Here is a 23,115-nt window from a genome sequence, read left to right as displayed (position 1 = left end):
TTGACAGCTCAGGAAAGTTTAAAGTCCTAGACCAGAAAGAACTCACATTCATCATACAGGGTTCCAGAGCAATGAAATGTGTTTGTTCTCTTCTAAACCAGGGATCACTGTCAGTTGCTCCTTTGTACAAATACTGTACTGTGACTGCAAAAGTGTTGGCTTCATGGAACCAACCAATCCACTAGCCAGACTAATCATTCTTCTAGTACTAAATCAACTTAGAGACACACTTACCTATTTTTGAACTTGTGAAAGCTAAAATAGAAGTTTTCCCCCTAAACCCTGTTTCATGAATTCCAAGTAAATGTCAACTTTTCTTTTTTAAAATGTGAACTTTTCAGAAACTGAAACCTCAATATTATTTTAATTATTAAAGAACAGGTTTCTAATTTTATTTGGAAGTTCATTCATTTATTCTTTATCAAAAATATTTTGAGGTAAAACATTAAATCACATATCTATCAAGACATCAAATATTTCAAAGAAGGGGGTGAAGGAATAAAACACTAACGTTAAGCAAATAAATAGTTCTAAATACTCTCGTTAACAAGGTTGCTTAATATGGGTTAATTCTGACACTGAAATAAAGGTATAGAGGAACCAAGCAATTAAGTTACTCTACAATAGGAACTGGATACTCTCTATTCAATAAGGAGTTTATAGGTGCAAAAAGAGAAAATATTGCATTTGTGGAAGAGACTAAGAAAATTATTTATGTATAATAAACATACATGTTACCATATACATAATTTTTCTTGCTTTGTTGACTGAACACACAGAAACAAGGAAGTAGCAATAACAGTGTGCATCTACAAGAATTCTCTATGGAAAGAGAGAATATGGAATTCTTGAAGAAATAAAGATTCCAGTCCTGCAATAGAAGATATACCAGATGATGCTGGTATTGTTCACATATTAACAGCATTGTTGGAAAGTTGAACACAATAATATAGTAAAACTGGATCATAATTCAAACTGAAAAATAAGTACACATGAGTTTATATTAACAGAACAACTTGAAATTGGCAAATAAGAGGGATCCAACGTTTTTTGTATGGGAACCATCAGGTGGGGACTTCATCCTGATGGAAATGAAGTACAACTTCCTTTAAGTATTCACACAATGCCTGTAAAAGGGAGGAGGCACGGTTGGAAGTCCATTCCCAGTGCTGAAGCCTTGAGAGAAGCATCCTAACCAGCATGGTTGGGAGTCCATTCCCATTGGTGAAGTCCTTAGAGAAGCATCCTAATCAGGCAAACAAATTCATATCAGCAATGAAAGGCAAGTGTCTCTCCCTGAATATACATAAAAACTACCCTAAAGTTAGAAGTTTGTTTAATACCTAAAATGAAAGTGTAGAGGGTGTTCCCTGGGTGAAAATCCACAATCTTCTGTGTTTTCTCCACTGGTGTGCCTGCTCTGCACCAGTGGGTAGTTCCAATTCCCAGAACACAAAGAATGCCATCAGGAAACCCAAGGCCAAACAAATATACATGAATGTGGGAAAGAGATTTTTAGGAAAGAAGGGACTGGATAAGGGATGAAGAGATGAGAAAGAGTTGGGGTAATAGCAATCAGAATGAATTACACACATACAAATTAACTGTCAAAGAACAAATGCAACTGCATCTCAAATCTGTTTAAAAATAAATGAAATGAAAAAATAAAGGTGATTTTAAACCATCTTTCTTGGCATAGTTAATACTTTGAGTAACGCTTTAGTGGGCTGACACATTCTCTTTCCAAAGCACGCACACACACACACTTTCTAGGAAGGGAGATCTCCAAAAGATGAAGGACCATGTTATATATGGGAGTACATGAGTTAGAACTCCAGTGAGACCATGAGAGAACTTTATGTTGTTTGTTTATCCATGTTTTCAAGATCAGAAACTACATGGTTGTGGGTCTTTAAAAGACACACACAGAGTCAAAGATATTTCACTGCCCTGGGGAGGAAAATTCTGATGTGCACTGACTTGATAATACATCTACAATCCTTTGTCACTTTCCACTGGAAGAATTCTATTCTCTTTGCCTGAGGGCAAAGACTACTGGTCTACTTGGAATGATCTGAAAGAAGCAACAATAACAATAGAGGAGAGGTCATAAAAAAGGAACTGAAGCTTCTGTGTCCTTCCTTTTCTCCTCTGGGACAGTTCTTGGGGGAAAGTTAATGCCTTCTCTATGGGTCACTCAAGTACATTGAGAAAAGCACATTCTCCAGCCACATTGAAAGATCTTCTTCAGGAGTAGTTATAGCCTTAGAGTTTCCTCCAAAAACAAAAAGACTTGTTACAACAATGTTGACAGTTTTCCTGCACTTTTAAACATGGTAGGTGTGGCTCTATCAATTAGCCACAACTTCAGATCTTATCCTATCTATCTAAAGGGTCTTTACATAAATACCAATCTTGCTCTATATCTCAAGCGGATCTTGAACTTACAATCCTTTTGTCTCAGCCTTCTGAGTGGATTAGATCACAAGTCTGAAACACTAGGCCTGGACCAACTGGCAATTTGACTTAAAACTAATGAAACACTCAGTCCCAGCCAAATAGATAAGCCAATCCTGAGTTTCATACCCTTAGAAATTATAATATATATCATATATTCTATATGTATGAATTATGAACATATATGTAACATTATACATATACATATAATATATACAATGCATTATATCTTATATATAGAACATATAATATACACATAACATAATATTCATATAATGGGCAACATATACACATATGTGAAACATATATACATGGAATTATAACATAGTTATTAATTTCATGTATTATTAATTTATTGTATTATGTGTGTATAATGCTTATATATGTCTAATATGTAATATGTTACATGCTGTAATAATATATATTACTGTTTGAAACACTATTCCCTGGAATGGTTTATTAAGTGGAAAGAGATAACTGATATGTAATGCTCTACACAGATAATATGGGAACACTGAAGAGAGTGGAACAAATGATGTTTCTGAGCATAACCACTCCCCAGCCACACAGAAATCCAAAAGCAATGCTTTGCCTCCCTAAAGATAGTGGGATGAAAGATTAAGTTAAAGAAAATTGATTAAGACATGGCCTTGGAGGAAAACTAGAATTCACATGACTCTGAATTGGCATTTATAAAGTGTACATATCTGGATTATATCAAAGCTTTTAACAAATGTTTTAAATATATAGCCTCATAAGAAAGCAGATGAAACATTGAATGGATGACAGCTGAAAAGCAATACAAAAAGGCCACCAAAGCGGGAGGCTCCTGAGTGCTCAATGCTAATACTTCAGGCCAAGATTCTGTAATCATCAGATCTACACCACACTTAATTCAACAGATTGGTAATAAATGGTCTGAAGAGATAAGAGTAATGTGCAGGAAGTAAGATGTGTGTAGAGAAGGTGAATGAAATCTCTTGGTTTTAAAAAGCAACTATAAAAACATAAGTGTGGGAAATCGTTCAGTTTGCAAGAGTTCATGTGGAAAAACTGATTTAATGTGAGCCAACACCAGGATAGGGATTTTCTTTGGGCTAATAAAAATTGTAAAAGAAATAATAGAAAATAGGAAGTGTATGAAAACCCAATAACAACTGCTGAGATTCAGTGCCAGAAACTGTGGCTTCCATTCAAGTTAGTATCCAGACGCTCCAAGAAGTTGGGTGGACAGTGAAAGTGGACCTAAATATGGGAGCCTCTGCCTTGTGAAAGGACCATGAAGTGGGGTCAGAGGATGTTAAAGATGAGGGTCACGAGAGAAAGGAGGAAGATCCCTGCAGGCTCAGTAAGGAATCCATAGTTAAACTAGAAGCATGGGTGAGCAACGGAGTGATGAATTTTCTCAAATTGGGAGCTATCCAAGAGTAAAGAACTAATCTTAAGGGCAAGAACATAGACTAGCTCCCATAAAGCAGACCCTGAATACTCCAGTCAGCTCAATAGTACCATAGCCATTGAAAGCTTGGTTGGTTTGAACTTAAAGTAGATTCCCATTGTTGATAATTGTACACAGTAGTCAGCTAAGTACAATTATATGTAATGTTATATGAAAATACCATCTCAGATTTACTATGCTCTTGGTAAGTGCTGGACAATAATTCTGAAAAAGTGCATCAATATTCAAAGGATTTAGAAAGATAAGGAATGTTAATCAGTCTCCCAGTGCTGTAAAATACTTGTAACGATAAATCTATAAAGAACAAAAATTTGTTTCAGTTCACTATTTGGAGGTTTCTGCTCATTGCTCTGGTCCTGTGCCAAGAATGCATGATGGGGCATAATAGCTTGTCACTGAAACATGAAAAAGAAAATGGAGACAGGATGAACTTTGGGACTCACAATTTCTGTCAAAGACACTTCTTCAATGGCCAAAATTGTAATTGAGATCCCATCTCTTTAAGGGTCCACAATCTTCCATTAACACCAACTCTACAATAAAACCTTTATTACAATATGGGCTTGCCTGGATCATTCAGGATCCAAACTATAACATCCATGTTCTCAATCTTGTACATTAGTCATTTGGGAGTTGAAAATTTCTCCTACATCCCAGTAGAACATGGCAGACCACACCCTTAATGCCAATACCCAGGAAGCTGAAAAGGAAAAATGATGATCTGGAAACCGCACAGTGAAATATTTCCCCACACACAGAATGAATGAGACAGAGGGAAGGAGACAGAGTAGGGGATGGAGGAGAGAGAGAAGCAGAGACAGAGAGAAAGACAGGGGAAAAATGGTTTTATACCTTAGTACATATAATCAGAACCTCAAAACCACAAGGTAAGTCTTGAAACCACATGACATTGGGTGGGCTTAGGAATTGGATTAGAGCTAGGGACCAGGGTACTGGTGTTGTTTGTCAGATCTCTACATGATTTCAGAATTCAGACAAGTAGCTAAACACTAGTCCATGTGATTTACAAAGTCCATTTTAGTTCTGTGAATATGTAATTCTCTACCTAGATACATTTAACAATAACACAGTAGTTGTTTCATGAATCTATCTATCATGTATTCCTCTTGTCTAAATGGCATCTTTAAAAGATTCCATTGCACATTCCAATATTCCAACTAGTTTCTGTTTATTAGTTTCAAGTTCAAAATATCTGGTCTGAGCACTGTGCTATCCACTGTAAAATTGAAGTAGAACCTCTGCTTAAGGTAAAGAAGAATAAGTTGAAAATTCATGAAAAGTGCTTTGCATACTGGTCACACAAAAGGACCAGTGAAATCTTTTTTTATTAATACAGAAACCAAAACTTTGTGCCTGTGTAAACTACCTGTTTCAATGCTGTTTAGGTAATTACAACCCACAGAGACCTATGCTACATACAATGTTTCATTCTAAGCAAAAATATTATTAAGGATATTTAAACTACTTAGTTGAGCTCTCAAACCCAAGACATGTGGTCCTTTAGAAAGAATTCTATGGAAGGTCTGTGACATTTTCTATAATTTTAAAAGTTCGATTTTTACAAAATAATTAGGATGACACTTCTTATATTATTTAAAGTGCTAGAAGCATACCAGAAAATTAATGTAGAAAGTTTCAACTCCAAGAAAGCCACACATCAAATAAAGATGTAGTAAAAGAGTTAGGCTAAATAATAATTTTAAAGAACAATATCAAAATAGTCATTCATCGTTGCTCCAGTTGGTTCAGTAATTGGTCACTCTCTTTGTATTTTCAACAGACCTATGGTGTCTTCCCTGGTCCTCACCCATAAATGTTCAATGCACTTTGGCCACTGGTCTCAACAGTGAACCCCTCATTGTGGTCTGCCCTTTCTCTAGAGTTCTGAATCCTTGCTTCTCATTCCTTTTTTCATTGCTCATCATTCTTTGTTCAAAACACACACACACACACACACACACACACACACACACACACACACACACACACCACTCAACTTGTCTTAGGATTTTCATTCCTGTGATAAAACACCAAGTTTTTTACTTCATGTCAGGAGCCTAAACCATCATAAAGGTAAATAAAAGCAGGATCTCAAGGCAGAAGCCTGGAAGCAGGAACTCATGTAGAAGTGTTGGAGAAGTGTTGCTTACTGGCTTGCTCTCCATGGCTGGATCAAGCTGCCTTCTAATCTAATCTAATCTAATCTAATCTAATCTAATCTAATCTAATCTAACCTAACCTAATCTAATCTTATCTTATCTATGCCCACTCACATGAGGCATCAATCAAAAGGCTACCCCCCACAGGCTTGTCCTCAGGTCAGTCTGGAGGGCACATTTTATATAACTCAAGTCCCCTCTTTAAAATAAGTCTAGTCTGTGTCAAGTTGTTATAAAACTAGATAGCACAGAGATGGTGCCCAAATTTCATGTCAAATGAGTGTTCCTAGGGCCAGTCCATGTGCACTGTGTTCTACTAACAAAGCTCTATCACAGTGATTTCCAATCTTCCTAATACTCTGACCCTTTAATACAGTTCCTCATATTGTGGTTACGCCCAACCATAAAATTATTTTTGTTACTACTTTAAACTATAATTTTGCTAATGTTATGGATGGTAATGTAAATATCCAATATGCAGGATATCTGATATGTGACCTCAAAGAGGTTGTGACCCACAGATTGATTACTACTGTTCTAGAGCATTGTGATGGCCAACCATGGTTGTCAAACTGACTACAACTGAATCAGCTAAACCCCAAACATCTTGGAAGCCTGTGAGTTTTTGTTGTTGTTGTTGTTGTTGTTGTTGTTGTTGTTGTTGTTGTTGTTTTGATGAATCACTTAAGGTAGAAAGATCCACCCTCAATCTGAGCTACATCTTCTAGAATGTGGAAAAATATGAAACAATGAAAGAGGAAAGCTTATGCTTCTTTGCCTGCTTGCCCACATTCTTATTGATACAAACAAATCTTGTAGCTGAGGCATTATTTCACTGGTATTAAAGCCCACTTCTCTGGGATTTCAATATAGACTGAAGGCCAGCATATATCTAGGAATTCTCTGGAACTCCGGCACCAGATTGGGACTGCTGAAACATTCAGTACTTTGGATTTAACTGCAGGATCCTTGACTTTTCCATCAGCAGACAGCTATTACCAGACTACCTAAAAGACAACCCCTTTTAACCCTGTCTTACTTTTCTATTTCTGTGAAGAGACACTACATCAAGTAAACTTACTGGGGTAGGGTTACATTTTCAGAGGGTGAGACCATGACTATCGTGGCAAGGTTTGTGGTAGCAAGCAGGCATGACATCAAACAAGTAGCTGAATGCTTACATCCTGATCCACAAACATGTAGCATAGAGATCTAACTGGGAACAGAATGTGGTTTTCAAACCTCCAAGCCCACTCCCAGTGATATACCTCCTTCAACATCGCCATACCTCCTAATCCTTTCCAAAGAGTTCCACCAACTAGAAACCAAATATTTAAATATATGAGCATCAACCCCTAGGGGGAAGTCATTCCAATTCAAACTATAATCCCCCTAATACAAACATAAAATATGCATCTAGGCATTTGCCAGGGAATAGAGAACTTGGAACTCTGAATTAATGCCCCAGCTACTCTGAGCAGAAAGAAATACAGAAAGCTCCAGCTTCCCTGAGCAGAGAGAAATATAAATGTGGATTCTGGATTCTTGGAAGGTAATGGAAAGACAACACAATATTATAGGAAAGCATGAGTTCCTGTCCTGATGATGGTGGTGGTGGTGGTGGTGTGATTGTGTGTGTGTGTATGCATGTGCATGTACATTTGTATATATCTATGGGTTTATATGTTTATGTACACATGTGTCTGAGGGTGCATATATATGTATGGTTGTATAAGTCTGTGGAGGCCAAATATTGCTTCCTTAGATGCTCTCTCCATCCTACTTTTTGAGATGTTATCTAACACTGATGATGGAGCTCACTGTTTTACCTAGGAAGTGTGGGAGCCCTGGAAGATTCCTGTTTCTGCTCCTCCTCCACTCCCTGGTAATGGTCGTAGTACACAATTTTTTTGTTCCCACTGAACTCAAATGTTCCTGGTTGCATGCCAAAATCTTGTTCAACAGAACCCTCTCCCCAGTTTGCTGGCCATACTTTTTAAAAGCCACTCTGTCAGCTGTCTGAGGACTCTACCGTGAAGGCTTGAGAAATAAAGAAAACACGCCAGGAACTCCTGTTGCCAATCTTGCCTGGATAGGAAGAGCAGAGAGGATGCTGTAGGCATTTGGAGGGAGAGGAAATAAAACTTATTGACAAACTATGTGTGTAGGAGTAAGGTTTTTAGTGTGGAAGGAAGCTCGCAAGTACCATTGTTTCCACTCAGCTTCATGGAGAAGGTAATGGTATCATTTCCTGAGATGAGAATTCTCAGGCAGAGGGAGGGATCAGTTATAAAGCTTATGCTACATCCAGAGTAAATTTGGTGTTTTCATGAAATATTCCAGTAGCATGAAAAGAGGCTGGCAAATGTGTGAGGTAATTGCTTTAAGCAAAAGAAGGAAACTAAGATTTGAACAGTGTCAACTTATAAACGGAGTTTAAAACCAATCAATGGGTGTGGGTATTCTGGGGAGAAACTTCAAGTGCATGTTCAGGCCCAAGCTCAGTTTACAGGGAGACAGCAAGAAATGTAGCATCCCCAGGATGGGGAAGTAAGGAAATGTTGCAAAGAGTGATTCCGGAAGTCCTAGTGTGGTGGCACTAGACAGGATAGGTGAGCTGAGCCAGACCTGGACAAACACACTATTCTGTCACGGCTTTTAAAATCCAGCCAATCATTCATTCACATGGAGATAAGTATGTTTTGAAGGTTTTCACAGTATGTATTTACTTTACAACTGACCAAACTACACTCCTTTCTCTCTAAATTGAAAGTTTGTGTTCCTGCTATGGGCATTCCATGGATGGTAGCAAGTTGTCCATCTTTTTGTATATCTAAGCCCTTCCCCAAGGATATGTTAATATCTCAAGATCCTTCCATGAATGCTATTTAAATCTCCCAAGTATGCCTTGTTCTCTGAACCACGTGATTCACATTCTGTTTTCTGGTGAGAGACAGTCATACCATATCCACTCATTTAACTTTTACCTTTAATGAGCTTCAAATTCACATAGATTAAACCTATTTGAAGAATGAATTAGCCTGGGTTGTTAGCTGCTATATGCAGTAGATCCTACTTTTCAACTGGATGTCCTGTGTACCCTTGGGTGAATTCCAAGATGATTCTGAACCCATGGAGACACAAATAGCATTGTGACCTGGTACTCACAGTTGAACTATCAGAGATAGCTCACTTTTAGAAAGGAAAAAAATTATCCTAAGTTATATTGGGATCTTCCTGCGTCGAAGTTCAGAAACTCCGAGGCCAAAACTATAGCAATACTATTTGAATAGACCCATAGCAAGTTTCTTCAAAGACATATCCAGGGCCATTGCTCTCAGTGCTGTAAAAACTTGCATAGTTTTCATCTAGGTCCCTTGCTCCTCAGCTGAGGTGCCAGGCACTAGAGAAGATTCACATGAACATAGCTCTGAGAAGACTTGTCTAGACCAGCCCTGTCCCGAGAAGACTTCAAACCTCAAATGTCTACATCCCTGGCATTGAGGAGGGCTGAGAGAAGGACATTTCTAACTGAAACCTATTTTGAAGTGCTCAGCCGTTTTCTTTTCATGAACTTTTATGCAGTGTTTGCCATCTGTTGTATCCTGAAGTGTTTGTGAATGGATATCTGTTCCATGTTAAGTATCTATCCCATAGAACTAGCCTTCTAATACAGCAGATAATCAAAGAGATAAGAAATATACAAAATATGTTCACTGATGATCAAGGAAAAAATAAAACAAAATAATATTGATGATAAATAGGATTATGAACATCTTTATTGCACATACTACATGCCAAATACTTTCCTGGTATTCTTCATAATTTTGCTTTTTAAACTCTCCATATGACAGTATAAGGCTGATATTATTATAATACCTACTAAAATATAATACTGGTGGAACACCTAGGTACATTCCCTTGTCCAAGTCTGTTATGCCACAAAAGGAGCTCAGGCTTCAAAAGAGAAAAAAGGCAAAACACGGGACCTTCTCTCATATAGTCATATTGCTTTCTATGTGTACAGTACACTGTTATGGATTCATGAAGTAGAGCAACACATTGTAGTTATTTCTCTAAACCTTAGAATTAGTTGCAATTTTAGTGTTAGATTGTTCTTTTACTCTTAGGAGCCAAGGTTTCCTATCCAACATACCTCTTCCTGCCTTTCTCCCATTGTCACAATTTGAACTTAAACTAAGATTGCAAAATATGGAAAGTAAACTGAATTCTACTTTAGTTAGATTTAAAGAATCAGAAGTATGAAATTATTTGAGGGGGAAGAATGTAGAAAGGTGTTGGGATGAAAAAGATATAGTTTTGTTCAGACTCTGCAGAAACAATGAACATTAAAAATTAAAAAAATATATCTAGATATTATTTTCACTAATTTCCTCTCTGAAACTTTTTAATCTCACAAAATGATGTTTGACTGAGAGATAATTATGGTGATGATGCAAATTCCACATTTCATATATATGCATTTGCCTGAGTATTGTTGAAGCCCCACAGGGATGAAATATGAAAAGGATAGAATATCAGTCAAGGAATGGGAAGGGGTAGGGATAGTCCTGGAGGAGAGCCAGGCAATGTGGAAATAATTGGGATTCACCACCACTATTTCCATAATCACTTTAGATGTTTGATGGCTAAGGAATATGCCATACATTCCTACTCACTGTGTTCTGGGTTCACAGCATTGTTTCAGAAGGTGATGAACCTATTGCTTTTATAGAAAGTTAGCCTTTCTCAAGATGTAACACTGGAAAGAGGTGAGTTCCCCTCACTCTGTATATGCAGAAGCCCTGCTGGTTGAACCTGTGTTGCACTGCTCTCCTGGTCAGCTGTCTGCCTCATCTACTTCCAAGACAAAAACTGCTTTTTCTAAAGTCATCAGTAGGTTATATTGATCCTTTATATACAAACTGAGAAAGTAAATGTCAATCAGTGTGAAAAAAATCAATGAAATATTATATGTTTTTAAGTCTTAATAGAAGCAGTGAGAACTTCATCTCTATGAAAACTGGCTGTCTCTGGCCAGTGCACTTTTCTATGGGAACACTATACTCTGTGTTGAGTAGACAACAGTTAGAAACCACCATCTAAAGACATCTCCCACAGTAGGCACACTCTAATATGGGTATGTCATATTCACTGCTAATGTAGGGACAGAACTAGTCCTTATTGATGCATGTTTTATGTTGGTCCCACCAGATCTTTCTTCATCTCACCTGTTAAGCTTCTGCTCCACATTGGTTTAGAGGAAATCGACACAAGATACTCCGCCACCACACAGCAAAGTAATGCCTGCGTGACGGTGAAAAGCTGTACTCAAAAGATGGCCTAGCAGAGGAGGTTGATGCTTCCTAGGAGTTCATAAAATGAAACATTTGAAAACCTACTCTTGGGACAGAAGCAGTCTCTCCTGGTCCAGGGAAGGCCCATCAGCCACATAGACATCTCCCTCAATCCAAAGTCAAGACCCCATCTTTCCTGTACATGATACTCCAGATTCCCAGACTGATATTTGGGTACCTTAGGGCTGAACTTAAGTCCAAAACTTTTTCATTCCTGGAAAGGAAGGGGTGAGAGAAAGGGATATAAAAAGCTGCAGCCTAAAGTTAGTGGCTATGAGCATCATGACTTGAATGACAGTACTGACCAACAGGAACAATAATCTACACAGAATTCTTGTAATGGCCAAAGGAAAGAACCATCCTTACTCATTCTCAATCTCCTCACAGCCAGTATTGCCTCTATCGGTTTGAACAGAAAAGAAAAACACTGAAGTTTATCACCAATCTTATAGAATTGCCACCACGTGTTTAGATTGAGATGCCCAGCAAATAAGCTAAACTTGTTACTGAATCAATGGAATGGAGGTAAGGGTATTGCTACTGCATGTTGTGTTGCTGACAAAAATAAGCTAACACCTATGAAGTACTACAGTGTGGGTGCCATTCAGCAAGCAAGCACTATGTGCCAGCCATTATGCAGCTAGGTTCAGACAATAGCTGGAGTGACCATAATCACATACAAGGAGTGTAACCCTGTGAAAGCCTTCAAAGTGAGAGTGCCAAGCAAGAAGAGATGAACAGGAGCTCAGGAGTAATGGGCTGGGGGCAGAGACACCATCACGAAACTTAGAATGTGGAGGCTTATGGGCTCCTGCTAAGAGTAAGTAAGGAAACACATGGGGCACATGCTCAGCCAGAATTGATAACTTGGTCCTTAGACTGTAGTCTTCTTATCTACAGGTGTTCTCTTGAAGCCTTGTTCTATGTTGCCTGTATGCCCCCTATCATAGCACTATTATCCAATAACCCAGTAGTATCTTTAAGTAATTCATTAAGGCAGCACAATTCCCTGGACTTCCATACTTGAGTTTCACCTTCACAAAAGCAGTAGTTTTATCCACCAGTTTTCAATGTAGTCCTGGACTACATACATATGAAGAAGAATGAAAAACACCATGGGGCAAAAGATGTAGTGTGACTTGAAGCACTCACCTTTTGTTAGCAGAGTTCTGACTAGCTGAGTTCTTCCTTGAGAAACACTGAAGAGAGACTAAAGCAGATCTTCATCTATGATAAGCTTCGTTCAAAGCTGGCAAAGTAATTCTTAAGTCTGAAAACATATGCAGTCTGGGTAGAGTATAAGGGTTCTAAAAAATTCATTTGCTTTCTCCCCTTTCCCCTTCCAAGTCCTGAAATGAAACTGTCTTGTTTGCAGAACACCTCTATAAAAGTTTGAATGAAATCATTTACATGAAAGATATCCCACCCTAGGGATCCTGAGTACCACACAGCAGATGAGGACCTTTTGGAAAGAAGCCCAGTAGTGTGGTGTTATAGGAGATTATTGCAAGAGTAAGCCATATTTGTACAGGAAATGCTTCCTAAAGGGCAGAAGAGAAAGTGCATATTCAGCCATCCAGGGAACAGTGAGTGAGAGGAAGAGAGGAAATAACTCACAAATCTAAATTTATCCTCAAATGCAATTTACTCTATCCTCACTAACCCAGTAGCTATCAGGAAAATAATTTTGACTTTTACACTGTATGTGTCACTATCCTTTCTGCTAAGAAAATGCCAGTACTCTGAAAGTAGAAAGGAGATGATGTTCACACCTGGTCAACAAAGAGCACCTAGGTGACCATGAACTTAGCCCAGGAACAGGGGACGGAGGTACTTTCCTTAATTTTGTCTCTAAACTGACACAGAAAGCAAAACAAAAGTGTACATCTTTGTGTAGTTACCCTGTGATCTTTTAAGACACAGATACACAGTAGAATACTTAACTCGGTGTTAGCGATCCATTGTCTCAAACTTCTCTTTATAGGGAGACTTGTTGACACTTCTTCAGTTTTCTGAAATGTATAGTGCACTATTATCATCATTAGTCATAGCACTGTGCAACAGAGAAACAAATGTTTTTGTTCCTAACCATAGCTCAATATCCATTGATCAACCTTTCTCCACCTGAGCTGTCCCCTCTCTCCCTAATGTTCAATAACTATATATCTCTATATTTTGAGGATATTTCTCTACTTAGTCTCCACATATCAGTGCAATCACAAAGATGTGGAAGAGGAAAAATCAACAAAGAAAACCCAAACTGAGGGAAAACTAGAAATAAAGAAGTTAAGAACTTGAACAGGAACCTCAGAGACAAAAGAATACAAGAAGTAGAAGAGAGAACCTCAGGCATTAAAGACAAAATAGAAATGGGTATCTTGGTTAAGAAAATATTAAATCTAAATCTAACCAGACACAAAACATCCAAAATTTGGGACATGATGAAAAACCAAATTACAAATTTGCAATAATGGAATAAAGGAAGGTAAAGAAACCAGGTCAAACACATAGAAAATATTTCCAATAAAATCATTGAAGAAAAATATCCTAACCTAAAGTAGGAGAAGACTAGCAAAGTAATAGAAACTTACAGAATATAAAATGATATAAAATGGACTCAACCAGAAAAGAAATCCCTGTCAGCACATAATGTTAACACAAAAAAAATGTAAAAAAAATAGAGTAAAATAAAAAATCTGGAAAGGCAAGCAAAAAGGAACAAGTAACATATAAAAGCAGACCAATTAAAATTACACCTGACTTCTCAATGAAGACTTAAAAGTCAGAAGCTGCTGGACAGATATGCTGCAGACTCTAAGAGATTAATGAAGAAAATAAGGTATTCCATAGTAGAACAAAATTTAAGCTGTATATTTCTACAAATCCAACACTACAAAAGGTACTAAAGGAAAACTCAACCTAAAGAGGTTAATGAAACCTAGGAAAATACAGGGAATGAATAATCTCAGACCAGCAAAATCAAAATTAAAAGAGGGGAAACAAACACACACACACACACACACACACACACACACACACACACACTAACAACATGAACAATAACGACAATAACATGATAACAGGAATCAATAATAAGTAGTCACTTAAATATCTAAGCATCAGTTACTTTTTTTTCTAAGCATAGCAACTTTTATTTATAAGATGAGCAAAGTAATGACAGGGACCTTTGACCCATCAAAAGTGGTGATGCTTGTGTTAATTTGATTGCATTATTATACAATAAATACATATACCAAGTCATAAAAAAGACAAGTGGAAACAGGATCCATCCTTTAGCTGCATCTAAGATCTTTAACAACAAAGACCAATATTACCTCAAGGTAAAGGGTTGATAAAAATATCCCAAGCAAATACACCTAATAAACAAACTGGTGTGGTCATTTTAGTATCTGAAAAAAAATATACTTCAAAGCTAAACTACTCAGAAGAGACCCACTAAAAGAAAAATGCAGTAACACTAAGAGACTGGGTTCAAAACAACATCCATCCTTCAGATTTATCCAAGAATCACAGCTTAACATCACAGATTAAGAACAACTCAGAATAAAAAGATGGGCAGGGGGGATGTTCCAAGCAAACAAACATAAGAAGCAAGCTGGGATAGTCACTGTAATATCTGGCAAACTAGACTTTAAACCAAAATTAATCATAAGTGACAGAGGACAGTACATACTCAAAGGAAAAGGGTGCCAAGAGTATACTGTAATTCTAACATCTATGTATGAACAAAGAGTACCCACATTCATAAAAGAAACAATACTATAGCTTTAATCACATACTGACCCTTACACATTGATAATGGCAGACTTTAATATTCTTGATGACAGATACATCCTCCAGACCAAAAAAAAAATAAAATAAACAGAGAAATTCTGGACCAAACAGACATTTATACAACATTTCACCCAAACACAAAAGAATATACCTTCTTCTCATAACCTCATAGAAGTTTCTCAAAAATTGATCTCATAGTTGGACACAAAGCAAGTCACAATCAATACAAGAAAATTAAAATGACACCCAGGATCCTATCTGGTCACTACTAGACTAAAACTAGATATCAATAACAATGAAAACAACAGAAAGCTTACAAACTCATGGAAAGTGAACTTACTACTGAATGGAAAATGGGACATATCAGCAATGAACAAAGAACAAAAAGCTTTCTAGAATTGACTAAAATGAATACACATCATACTCAAACTTCTGGGACACAATGAAGTTTCTTTTAAGATGCAAGTTTAAGACATAAAAAAGTAGGAGAAGTTTTATAGTAAATTAACAACACGCATAAAAATTCTTGACCATAAAGAGGAAATAACACTCAAAATAAGCAGACATCAAGATATAACAAAACTCAAAGCTGAAAATAGAAAACTAAAAATAAACAAAAAGTATAACAAATATCAGACATTCAAAGAAGGACAATGGCAATATTCCAAATTGTTCCACAAAATAGTAACAGAAGAAACATTGTCCAACTCTTTTTATGAGGCTACAGTTAACCTGATACCCAAGTACAATGATACCTAAACCACAAAAAGACCCAACAAAGAAAAAAGACTTAGAAAACAATTTTCCTTAAGAACATGGCTGTAAAAAAATCTCAAAGAAGTACTTGTGAACTGAATATAATATATCAAAATCGTTATTCACGTGTTCAAATAGGCCTCATCCCAGAGATTCCAGGATGGATCAACATACATAAATTGATAAATGTAATCTACATATAAGCAAATTGAAAGACAAAATACCCAAATATCATCCTATTAGATGCAGAAAAGACCATTGACAAAATCCAAAATCTTTTTATGATAAAGGTCCTGGAGAGAGTAGGAATTCAAAGGACATACCAAAACATAACATTGGCTATTTATAGCAATTCCATAGCCAACATAACTTAAATGGAGAGTGGCTCAAAGCAATTCCACTGAAATCAGGAACAAGAAAAGGGTGGCCACCTCTCCATTACCATTCAGTATATGCTTATTTGCCTTTTTAATCCCTTAATTTTTAAAAAATTTTTTAATTTTATGGTTGAATTGATTTCATTGCTATGAATTTATTTTTATTTTTTCTCCATCTTTATTAAATTGGGTACTTCTTATTTACTTTTCAAATGTTATTCCCTTTCCCAGTTTCCAGGTCAACATCCTCCTAACCCCCTCCCCTTCTATACGGCTGTTCCCCTTCCCCTATTAACGCCCTCCCTCCAACAATCACGTTCACTGAGGGTTCAGTCTTGGCAGGAACAAGGGCTTCCCCTTCCACTGGTGCTCTTACTAGGCTATTCATTGCTACCTATGCAGTTGGAGCCCAGGGTCAGTCCATGTATAGTCTTTGGGTAGTGGCTTAGTTCCTGGAAGCTCTGGTTGGTTGGCATTGTTGTTCATATGGGGTCTCAAGCCCCTTCAAGCTCTTTCAGTCCATTCTCTGGATCCTTCAACAGGGGTCCTATTGTCAGTTCCGTGGTTTGCTGCTTCCATTCCCTATGTATTTGCCATACTCTGGATGTGTCTATCAGGAGAGATCTACATCCGGTTCCTGTGAGCCTGCACTTCTTTGCTTCATCCATCTTATCTAGGTTGGTGGCTGTATATGTATGGGCCACATATGGGGCAGGCTCTGAATGGGTGTTCCTTCAGTCTCGGTTCTAAACTTTGCCTCCCTATCCCCTTCCAAGGGTATACTTGTTCCCCTTTTAAAGGAGTGAAGCATCCACATTTTAGTCATCCTTCTTGAGTTTCATGTGTTCTGTGCATCTAGGCTAATTCGAGCATTTGGGCTAATATCCACTTATCAATGAGTGCATATCATGTGTGTTTTTCGGTGATTGGGTTACCTCACTCAGGATGATATTTTCCAGTTCCATCCATTTAACTATGAATTTCATAGTCATTGTTTTTGATAGCTGAGTAATATTCCATTGTGTAGATGTATCATATTTTCTGTATCCATTCCTCTGTTGAAGGGCATCTAGGTTTTTTCCAGCTTCTGGCTATTATAAATAAAGCTGCTATGAACATAGTGGAGCATGTGTCTTTGTTGTATGTTGGAGCATGTTTTGGATATATGCCCAAGAGAGATATAGCTGGATCCTCAGGTAGTGCAATGTCCAATTTTCTGAGGAACCTCCAGACTGATTTCCAGAGTGATTGTACCAGTTTGCAATCCCACCAACAATGGAGAAGTGTCCTCTTTCTCCACATCCTTGCCAGCATTTACTGTCATCTGAGTTTTTGATCTTCACCATTCTGACTGGTGTGAAGTGTAATCTCAGAGTTGTTTTCATTTGCATTTCCCTTATGACTAAGGATCTTGAACATTTCTTTAGGTGCTTCTCAGCCATTCAGCATTCTTCAGCTGTGAATTCTTTGTTAGCTCTGAACCCCATTTTTAATAGGGTTATATGTCTCCCCGCAGTCTAACTTTGTGAGTTCTTTGTATATTTTGGATATTATCCCTCTATCAGTTGTAGGATTGGTAAAGATCTCTTCCCAATCTGTTGGTTGCCGTTTTGTCATAACAACAGTGTCCTTTGCCTTACAGACGCTTTGCAGTTTTATGAGATCCCATTTGTCGATTCTTGATCTTAGAGCATAAGCCATTGGTGTTTTGTTCAGGACATTTTCTCCAGTGCCCATGTGTTTGAGATTCTTCCCTACTTTTTCTTCTATTAGTTTGAGTGTATCTGGTTTCATGTGGAGGTCCTTGATCCACTTGGACTTAAGCTTTGTACAGGGTGATAAGCATGGATCGATCTGCATTCTTCTACATGCTGACCTCAAGCTGAACCAGAACCATTTGCTGAAAATGCTATCTTTTTTCCATTGGATGGTTTTGGCTCCTTTGTCAAAAATCAAGTGACCATAGGTGTGTGGGTTCATTTCTGGGTCTTCAATTCTGTTCCATTGGTCTATCTGTCTGTCTCTGTACCAATACCATACAGTTTTTATCACTATTGCTCTGTAATACTGCTTGAGGTCAGGGATGGTGATTCCCCCAGAAGTCCTTTTATTGTTGAGAATAGTTTTAGCTATCCTGGGTTTTTTGTTATACCAGATGAATTTGCCTTTTGGATAATATGAATTATGCTTCTGTAAACACTTGTGTGCAAATTTTGTTTTTCAGGTCTTCTAGGACCTTTTAAGTTGATTATCAAAGAACATTTCCCAAAAGCTCCCATGTGGGATTAGTAGCAAACAGGCAGATCTACAGAAGAAAACAAACAGTATTTGTAGAAACTGTATGTAGAAAAAGCCAAAATCTAGCGCTGGAGCCAGGAAGAAACATTTGCTCCAGATGAAGAGAATGGGAAGTGAACAGACAGCATGAAGCTTGTATACAAAGGTCAAATAGACTCAACCTGCAGTAGAACCCAAGTAAGATTTTGCTCAAAGAAATATTATCTTACTACATTATATAAGGAAACAGTAGACAATTAAAGTCAAAGTGTGGTTTGGGAACACTTATAGAGAAGCCTTCAAAAGCAGTCCAGAGAATATAAATTAATTCACAATGCTGCAGAAAATTCTTAATGATTTTATGTTTTAGCAAAGCATTTATTCCTAGATTTATTGTATAAATACATGTTATAAAAATGAGAAAGAGGGAGAAGGATAAGGAAAAGGAAGAAATGTGGTCCTGGTCTTCATTCTCTCCCCCTCTTACTCTGTCTGGGGCTCTGGCCTGAGGGGTGGTAGTGCTTGCACTCATGGTGGGTACTCTTCCTTAATTAATTCTCCCTGGAAATGTGCTCACAAAGACACTCAGGGGTATACCTTTTCAATTTCTTAAAGTTCCTCTTAATCTAATCCAATTAGTCTAACCAACTATAAGGGGAAAGAGAAATTAATCTTAGTTAGGTTTCACTGCTATAAACAGATACCATGACCAAAGCAACTATTATAAGGACAATATTTAATTGGGGCTGGCTTATAGGTTCAGAGTTCAGTCCATTATCAGCATGGCATTATCAGCATGGCAGCATCCAGGTAGATATGTTACAGGAGGAGCTGAGAGTTCTACATCTTCATCTGAAAGCTACTAGGAAAATACTAACTGACTTCCAGGTGGCTAGGATGTGGCCCACAAGGCCACACCTATTCCAACAAGGACATAACTACTCCAACAAGGCCTTACCTTCTAATAGTACCACTCCCTGGACCACACATACAAACCATTACAGAACTTCCGCCCCCAAAGAAAAATGGGGAAAAAACCCCAAAGGTTGTCTTAGATTCTTCATATAGTTTCAGCCTCTTAGTCTCAGGGCTCATGAACAGTGAATATAGGAATTCGTGACAAAGGAGCCCAAATTCTCTACAAATTATGAAAGATGAGCATTTTAAATTTATTGTCTCATGCTGTGATTTAATTGATACATTTATTATTCTGAATGAGCATTAAATACTGCTAGTCCATTCAAAGAAGAAAAAATGGGTAGAAAGATCAGCATTACTATTGTGGTTGATAGAGAAGTAGATTACTTTTCCAGCCTCCTGGTAGAGATAGACAGGTTATTCTCTCCCACATCATTAAAGTGATAGCATTCACTGGAGTCTAACAAAGAGTATCATCCTGTGTGGGAGAAATGGACTGGCTGCGTCCCATCAACTTCTCAGCAGAAAACATCAGTACAGAGTATCCTGTCTCCCCAGCACTCTGCCTTTATACAAGTGTACACCTGTACCTCCGTTGCTCATTTTTTCAGTTTGACCATTGCAGAGAGTACCATCTTGCTTATTCTATTTAAACTGTCAATCTCCCCGAAGCTCCCTCACCCCCTTGTCTTTCTTAATGCTTTGTTTCCTGAGGTCTAGCCATGTTTAAAACAATAAGAACATGTCTTATTGAACTGACAAATGCCAATTAGTACCATTAAAACATGAGCCCCATTTATGTAGTAGGAATCAACCTGTTCAGTAATAAATACCAAACTCAGATGAACTCAGATGATGTTCTAAAATATCCCATGGAAGAAAATACTGTTCAAACAAGCAAACTCTATTTTCAAATATTTAAAAAGACAACTCCATCATTGTCCTGGTTTTGTGATGTAGATGGAGCATTCAGATTTGTTTTAATCCTTCTTCACTAGAGTTCACAATCATCACAATGCAGTGCAAATTGCACATGGGACCATTCTGAAAGATCTCAGACTGATGTCCAGTTATGGGAGATAGAAACTGGCTACGGGATGGAGTTTGTTAATCTGCTCTGCAGATTAACCAAGCAAGGCCTGTGCAAGTGTTGTATACAGATTCACAGCCCTTGTCCTTTCCATTATATTATGTTGCTGAATCCTAGAAGGCAGGTCCTTTAAAGTCTAACACTCATCCTGAAGAAAACGCTGGGGTATGCGGTGGGCAGAATTGCTCAGTGGTTCATTTATAGCTGCCAAGTGTAACCACTTCATGGTAACGAAGTGCTTTGCCTAAACTGGGAATGATGATACAAGTCTTTAATGTTAGAACTCAAGAAACAGAGGCAGGCAGATCAGCCTGATTTACATAGTGTGCTCCAAGTCAGCTAAAACTATATAATGAGACCCTATTTCCCAATGTGCCCTTACTTCAGGAAGGGTCACTGGACTGTGAGATTACATAGTTGGGGAATAGAAAACAGAATCTTGGGAAAGAGACAGTCAATGAGATTTTTTTTACCAGGACAGAAACTTGAAGTTCAAAAGAAAGAAATTTTTGCCACAGAGGAGAGATCTATGAAGATGCCTTCTCCTGTGGCAAAAAGCTTTGAGCATTACAATCAAGTCATAGAAGCCATCCACAGCAATTATACCCCTCATAGTACTGCTAGTGGAGAAAAAAATGTGGCTATTAGTGTAAGGAGTTGAAATATGAACAGACCCTAGCAGCTACCACTATCACAAGTCATAAGATGCGAACAGGACCCCACAGGACCTCTGAACCTTTGTAATCCCCCAACACACTCCTCCTCTGGTCAGAAGTCAGAACATGCCAAGCACACAAAGGAAAGCTCCTTCCTCTCCCAATCAGCCTTACAGCCAAAGCAAGCACAGTCCATGAAACTGAATAGTAAGTCCAAGCTAAAGATGTCCCTCTAGAAGGCTTCACATTCCACATTCCACTTCATAAGCAACCTCATAAGTTACCAAAAGCTGTTACAACTATTCTGCATAGAGAGGCAGAGCCCCGCCTATACAGAAACAGATTTGCTGCTATTTCCAGGTAGCTTGTGAGACCCATGTGGCCTATACTACTGGTTCACAGACTGTCTTATAGGGTTGAGACAGACCTGGGCACAATATCAAGTAGTCTTAACCCTGGGCTTCAGACATCTTGACATCAGGGTGGAGTAATTTGTACCATGTATGCCCTTTGTTACATCTACTTCAACAGAGATGTTTTAGGATCCCCTGCAACTAGCCTCTTACCTGCCCCAGTTCTAACAAATGCTTGAAGTTGTACAAAAGACATATGTTCACATAAAAATTTCATCAAGTTATAAAGATTCCTGAAATAAATTCTGCCTGATTTTATCATGAATGCTAATAGAAAAATAAGCAGTGTGAAAGAAAGCTGTGCTATACCTATAATTGAAAGCATTTTAGTCACTGTCAGAGTCTCAAGTACAAACCATCTCCAAGGGACATTAAGCAATATTATTTTGGGGGATAACTTGATCATTTATTACTAGGTATTGAGCCCTGAGTGCAATTTCTAGATGTCATAGACTACATTTTCCACAGCCCTGAAAAACCAATCAATCTGTGTATTCATCAGCTACCACTTTTGTTGTTAAATGGCAAACGCTCATCCATAAACTTAAAATGCAACAGAGAGCATAATAAGCTTAAGCTATTCAGAGAGAGAGAGGCATTGCTAATATAAACCCTGTAATTGGCACAAAAGGATCCTATAATTTTCTCAAGGCCTCTTTGTCAATCGTGGGGCCCAGCATTCTTGGACTTGGGGATGAGTCAACTTGAGAAACAAAATGGACAACAAATATGAACTCTCAACACAAGCAAGAAACGTATACTCACATGAAGACACTGGTCTCAGGCCATGAAGCTGAGGTGTGTGTAGAGTGCAAAAACAAAACACAGAACTTCAGTGGAAGGCAGCAGAAACATCTGATATATCTGTAGAGTCAGGGGACCAATGGCATAGCTGTTATGAAGGAAAAATATCATTCCTGCCCAACACAACAATGAAGAGAGGTCCTGATTACAGCAAAAAGAAAAAATGGCTGCTGCTAAAAAAAAAAACCTCAGAAAAAATCCAAGACAATCATTAACAAGGGGACCATCCAGTGAAACTATCTAACAGTTGTAAATATATATGCAACTAACATTGTAATTCCCATATCACAAAGCAAATATAATAGACATGAAAAGATAGTTAGGTTCTTAATAATGCGTTATTTCAACAACTCACTCTCATAAATATGTATACCATTCAGATAAAAATTCAATAAACTGCAGATTTATTTATACCAAAGATCAAATCAACCTCACAGACATGCAAAGACTATTCCAAACACATTCTTCTGAGAAGCCCATGAAAGTGTCTTTAAAATATATCACACTAGGAGTCATAAGATAAGTCTCAACAAATACAAAATAATTAAAATAATGCCATACCTTACTAAAGCATTG

General features: G+C 37.8%; 1 long non-coding RNA gene across 1 annotated transcript; it reads right to left on the bottom strand.

The window, feature by feature from the left end:
- Window positions 1-392: 392 nt before the first annotated feature.
- On the bottom strand, window positions 393-22,992 carry LOC102550976 (uncharacterized). Its single transcript, XR_005491507.2, has 4 exons — window positions 22,501-22,992; window positions 12,606-13,465; window positions 11,499-11,667; window positions 393-1,246 (listed from the first exon to the last, which is right to left on the bottom strand). It is a non-coding gene; the product is annotated as an uncharacterized LOC102550976 (long non-coding RNA).
- Between the last annotated feature and the right edge of the window lie 123 nt (window positions 22,993-23,115).

The sequence above is a fragment of the Rattus norvegicus genome, chromosome 11, assembly GCF_036323735.1.
Source record: "Rattus norvegicus strain BN/NHsdMcwi chromosome 11, GRCr8, whole genome shotgun sequence".
Taxonomy (NCBI): Eukaryota; Metazoa; Chordata; class Mammalia; order Rodentia; family Muridae; genus Rattus; species Rattus norvegicus.
The sequence above is the reverse complement of the archived record's forward strand: the minus strand, read 5'-3'. Positions and strand labels throughout refer to the sequence as shown.